Source organism: Larimichthys crocea, unplaced genomic scaffold (genome assembly GCF_000972845.2).
Source record: "Larimichthys crocea isolate SSNF unplaced genomic scaffold, L_crocea_2.0 scaffold17248, whole genome shotgun sequence".
Classification (NCBI taxonomy): Eukaryota; Metazoa; Chordata; class Actinopteri; family Sciaenidae; genus Larimichthys; species Larimichthys crocea.
The window spans coordinates 1,510-7,198 of NW_020852351.1; the positions used below are offsets into that span (position 1 = coordinate 1,510).

A 5,689-nucleotide genomic window follows, 5' to 3' on the forward strand; every position below is an offset into this window, starting at 1 on the left:
TGGTGAAGACTGACCGGCATATATACAGTATTCTCACTTGACCCAGCAGGTCTACAGCCTATTACCACTGAATCGCCCGACTCTCGTTTTCTTGACTCGGCGCTAAGTAGGGTCGGCCTGGTAGTAGTGGATTGGAGCAGAGGGACGCCTGGTATACCCGGGGCTTGTAAGTAAGGTTTTTCAACATCTCTGCAGGGACAAAACGCTTTCTTCTGTAAAGCCATGGTGGTGATGACTGATGTGCATATATGCGTATTCTCACACTTTTCCAGAGGCTTATGATGCCTACCCCCCTGAATGCGCAGATCTCATTGGATCTCGGAAGCTAAGCCGTGTCAGGCTGGTTTCTTGGTTAGTTACTTTGATGGAGACAGCCTGGAATTAACCAGGTGCTCGTGAGCTTTTCACATTCGGCATGGAACCAACGCTTTCTTCTCAATAGCCATGGTGTGTGATGACTGAGTGCATATATCCAGTATTTCTCACTTTCCCTGGAGGCTTAGGCAATACACCCTGAATGGCTCGATTCTCGCTGATCTCGGAGATAGCTAGCAGGGCCAGGCCTGGTTAGTAATGGATGGGAGACAGCTGGGAATGCAGGGCTTCGTAGCTTTTCACATTCGCAGGGAAACAAGCCTCTTTCTTTAAATCGCCATGGGGGGGTCGGTGCTGACTGACGTGCATATATACAGTATTTCTCATTCCCGGAGGTTACGGCCATCCCTGCTGAATGCTCCCGATCTCAGTCCTGCATCTCGGAAGCTAAGTCGGGTCAGGCTGTTTTAGTATTTGGATGTGGGAGACCGCCTGGGACATACCCGGTGCTGTAAGGTTTTTTTCACATCTCGGCAGCGAACAAAAGCTTTCTTCTGAACGCCACTGTTGTGATGATGATGTGCATATAGCAGTATTACACTTCCCAGAGGCTTATGGCATTACCACCTGAAATGCGCCAGCTTCATTTTTTTTTTTTCTGAATCTCGGAAGTAAGCAGGGGTCAGGCCTGTTAGTACTTGGGATGGAGACCGCGGGAATTACCAGGTGCTGTCAGCTTTTCCACATCTCGGCATTGGAACAAAGCTTTCTTTTTCCACTAGCCATGGTTGTGATGGACTGACGTTGCGTATATACATTATTTCTCAATCCTGGAGGCTTACGGCAATTTACCACCCTGAATGCGCCGTATATGTTGATCTCGGAAGCTAGCAGGGTCTAGGCCTTGGTAGTACTGGATGGGAGACCGCCTGGGACTACCAGGTGCTGTACGCTTTTCACCATCTTCGGCAGGGAAACAAAGCTGTTTTCTTCATTAGCATGGTGGTGACTGAATACGTGCATATATACAGTATTTCTCACCCCCTAGATGTTACGGCCCTACACCTGAATGCGCCCCGCTCGATTATAGTCTGATCTTGTTAAGGCTAACGCCGGGGTCAGGCCTGTGTAGTACTTGGAGCGAGGATCGCTTGGGAATACCAGGTGCGTAAGCTCTGTTTTCACATCTGCGGCAGGGGAACAAGGGCTTTTCTTCTTAAATAGCCATGGTGGTGTGTTGGACTGACGTGCATTATACGTATTTCTCAATTTCCCCAGTCTGGCTTACGGCCATAACCACCGTCAACTACGATGAGCTCGTCTGATTGAGTATAGCAGGGTCCAGGCCCTTGGTTAGTTACTTGGACTGGGAGACCCGCCGGGAATTACCAGGTGCTGTAAGCTTTAACCAAGCTCGGAGGGAAACACCAAAGATTTGTCTGTAATAAGCAATGGTGGTGATGACTAAGTTGCATATCTTAACGTAATTTATCATTACCACAGAGGTCTGATCGCCAATTTACCAACCCTGAATGTGACCTATCTTGGTGATCTCGGAAGCGAAGCAGGGTTCAGGCTGTTGTCACTTCGATGGGGACACCGCCTGGGGCAATGAACCAGTGGTGCTGTTACGTAGTTTTTTCAACATCTCGGCAGGGAACAAAGCTTTTCTTTTTAATCAGCCATGGTGGTGATGACTGACGGCATCTACACAGATCTCTCACTTCCCAGGAGGCTTAGGCCATACCACTTGAATGTGCCCGATTCGTCTGATCTCGGAGCTAAGCAGTGGGTCAGGCTTGGTTAGTTCTACTCTGGATGGTAGGAACCGAGTACGGCAATACCAATGGTGCTGTACGCTTTTTTCACATCTCGGCCGGGCCAAGCTTTTCTTCGTAACTAGCCATGGTTGGTGTTGACTGACGTGCCATATATACAGATCTCAATTCCAGTGGCTACGGCCCTACACACCTTCAATGCGCCCGAGCTCGTCTGATTTCTGAAGCTAAGCAGGGCAGGGCGGTTAGTACTTGGATGGAGGGATGACAGCCTGGGAAATTACAGGTGCTCGTGTGAAGCTTTTCACCCGCTCGGCAGGGAACAAAAAGCTTTTCTTCTTAATAGCCATGGTGGTGATGACTGAGTGCATACTACATTATGTTTCACTCCCCAGAGGCTTCCCCGGCCCCATACCACACTGAATGTTGCCCTACTCCGTCCTGATTAGGAAGCTAAGCCGGCGTCAGGACCTGTTAGTACTTCGATGGGACCCCGCCTGGACTTCCCAGGTGACTGTACAGTTTTTTACATTTCGGCAGGGAAACAAAGGCTTTCTTTTAATAGCCATGGTGGTGATGGCTGACGTGCATATAATACGGTATTTTCACTACCCCGGTAGGCTTACGGCCATCATACCACTTGAAGTGCCCGATCTCGTTCCTGATCTCGGAAGCCTACCGCCGGGTCAGGCTGAGTACTTGGATGGTATAGACGCCTGGGCATACAGGTGCGTAAGCTTTTTAACATCTCGCAGGGACCAAAGCTTTCTTCTGACTAGCCATGGTGGGTGATGACTGATGGCATACTAGCAGTTATTTCACACTATTCCCAGAGGCTTATGGCCTACCACCCTGATGCGCCAGCTTCATCTGATCTCGGAAGCTCGCAGGGTCACGGCCTGGTTAGTATTGGATGGGAGACCAGTCTGGAATACCGGTTGCTGTAAGCTTTTTCACACTCGGCAGGGGAACCAAGCTTTTCTTCATAGCCATCGTTGGTGAGAATGCAGTGCCTATATACGATTTCTCAAATTCCCTGGGGGCTTTACGGCCATACCACCCGGAATACGCGCCGACTCTCGTTCTGATCTAGGAAGCTACGGCAGGGTCAGGCTGGTTAGTACTTGGATGGTGGACCCGGCCGGGAATACCCGGTGCTGTAAGCTTTTTACATCTCGGCAGGGACAACAAAGCTTTTCTTTCTGAAACGAGCCATGGTTGGGTGTGATATGCCTGAATGGCATATATACAGAATTTTTCCACTTGCCAGAGGCTTACAGCATACCACCTTGAATTGCGCCGATCTTCGTCTGATTCGGAAGCTACAGCAGGGTTCAGGCTGGTTAGTACTTGGATGGTTAGACCGCCGGGGACTACCAGGTGCCTGCTAGCTTTCACATCTCGGCTAGGGAACACAAGCTTTCTTCTGTACTAGCCACGGTCTGGTGGACTGAATTTGTGGATATCTGCAGTAGTATTCACACTTTCCCATAGGCTTATTTCCATACCTACCCTGAATTTGCGCCAGATTCAAATCTGATCTCGGAACGCTACGCAGGGTCAGCCTGGTTAGTACTTGGGATGTGGCGACAGATAGGGAATACAGGTGTGTAATGCTTTTTCACATCTCGGCAGGGGAACAAAGTTTTTTTTCTTCTCAAATAGTCCATGGTGGGTGCCTGAGCTGACGTTGCATATATACAGTATCTCCTTCCCTGGGCGCTTAGGGGGCCCATAACACCTGAATACGCCGATCTCGGCTGATCTAGGAAGCTAAGCAGGGTCAGTGCCTGGTTAGTACGTGGATGGGGGATCGCCTGGGAACTACCCAGGGGTGCTGCTAAGCTTTTCACATCTCGGCATGGGAACAAAGCTTTATTCTGTAACAGCCATGGTGTGTGTACGACTGACATGCATCTATACCGTATTCTCCACTTCCCCCGTGGCTAAACGCCCTACCACCCTGAATGGTGCCCGATCTCGTCTGCTCTCGGAAAGTAAGCAGGTTTAGGCCTGGTTGTACTGGATGGGAGACGTTCCGCCTAGGAATACTCAGGTGTTGTAAGGCCTTTTTCACATTCTCGGCAGGGAACAAAGCCTTGACTTTCTCAAAAGCCATTGGTGGGGATGACTGACGTGCCATATATACAGTATTCTCATTCCCCGGAGGCTTACCCATACCACCTGATGAATGGCACCGCTCCTGTTGATCTTCGGAAGCCTTACGAAGGGTATGGCCTGGTAGTACTTGGATGGGAGACCGCCTGGGGAATTACCGGTGCTGTAAGTTTTTCACCATATCGTGCAGCGGACACAAAGCTTCTTCTTCTGTATCGCATGGGTGGTGCTGGATTATGTGCATATATGCAGTATCTTCACACTTTCCCAGAGGCTTTGGCCATACCACCCATGAATGCGCAGGGATCTCGTTGATTAGGAAGCTATCGCAGGGTCAGGCCTGGTTAGTACTGGATGGGAGACGCCTGGGAATACCAGTGCTGCAAGCTTTTTCACATCTCGGCAGGGACAAACGCTTTTCTTCTCAAGCAGCCATGTGGTGATGACAGACGTGCAGTTATACATTATTTAACTTCCATGGAGGTTACGGGCCATACCACCCTGATATGCTGCCCGATCTCGCTGATCTCGGAAGCTCCGAGGGTCAGGCGGTTAGTACTTGGATGGACACGCCTGGGAATTACGGGGTCTGCTGAAGCTTTTCCACATCTCTGCAGGAACAAAGAGTTTCTCCATCAGCCATCGGTGTTGATGACTGCCGTTCAATATACAAAGTATTTCTCTACTTCCCAGAGGCTTCACGGGCAATTACACCCGGAATGCGCCCGATTCGTCTGACTCGGAAGTAAGCAGGGTCAGGCCTGTTAGTACTTGGACGGGAGATCTGCCTGGGAATTACCAGGTGCTGAAGCTTTTACATCTCGGCAGGGAACCAAGGCTTCTTCTTAAATAGCCATTGGCTGGTGTTGACTGACGTGCTATATACAGTATTTCTAATTTCCCCAGTGGCTACGGCATACCACCTTTCAAATGCGCCGAATCCTCGTCTGATTCGGACGCTAAGCGGCGTCAGGGCCCTGGTTAGTATTGGATGGTGACACGCCTCGGCATAACCAGGTGCTGTTCAGCTTTTTCACATCTCGGGCAGGGAACCACGTTTTTTCTTTCAATAGCCATGGTGGTGATGGACCGAATGTATGTCATATGATACCTAGTATTTCTAAAATTCCCTGGAGGCTGCGGCCATTACACCCTGAATGCGCCGGATCTTGTCTGATCTCGAAAGCTAAGCGGGTCAGGCCTGGTTCGTACCTTTGGATGGAGGGAGGATACCGCCTGGCAAAAACACCAGGTGTGTATGCTTTTTCACATTGGCAGGGAACAAGTTTTCTTCTCAATAGCCATGGTCGTGATGCACTGAGTGCATATCCATATACAGTATTTCTCACATCCCTGCAGGCTTGCGGCCCTACCACCCTGAATGCGCCCGATCTCGTCTGATCTCGGAAGATAAGCAGGATCAGGCCTGGTTAGTACTTGAATGGGAGACCGGAGGAGTACGGGTGCTGCCGACACAG

At 50.1% G+C, this 5,689-nt stretch overlaps 1 pseudogene; it reads left to right on the plus strand.

The window, feature by feature from the left end:
* The first annotated feature begins 5,570 nt into the window (after positions 1–5,570).
* On the plus strand, positions 5,571–5,686 carry LOC113744778 (uncharacterized; annotated as a pseudogene).
* The last annotated feature ends 3 nt before the right edge of the window (positions 5,687–5,689 follow it).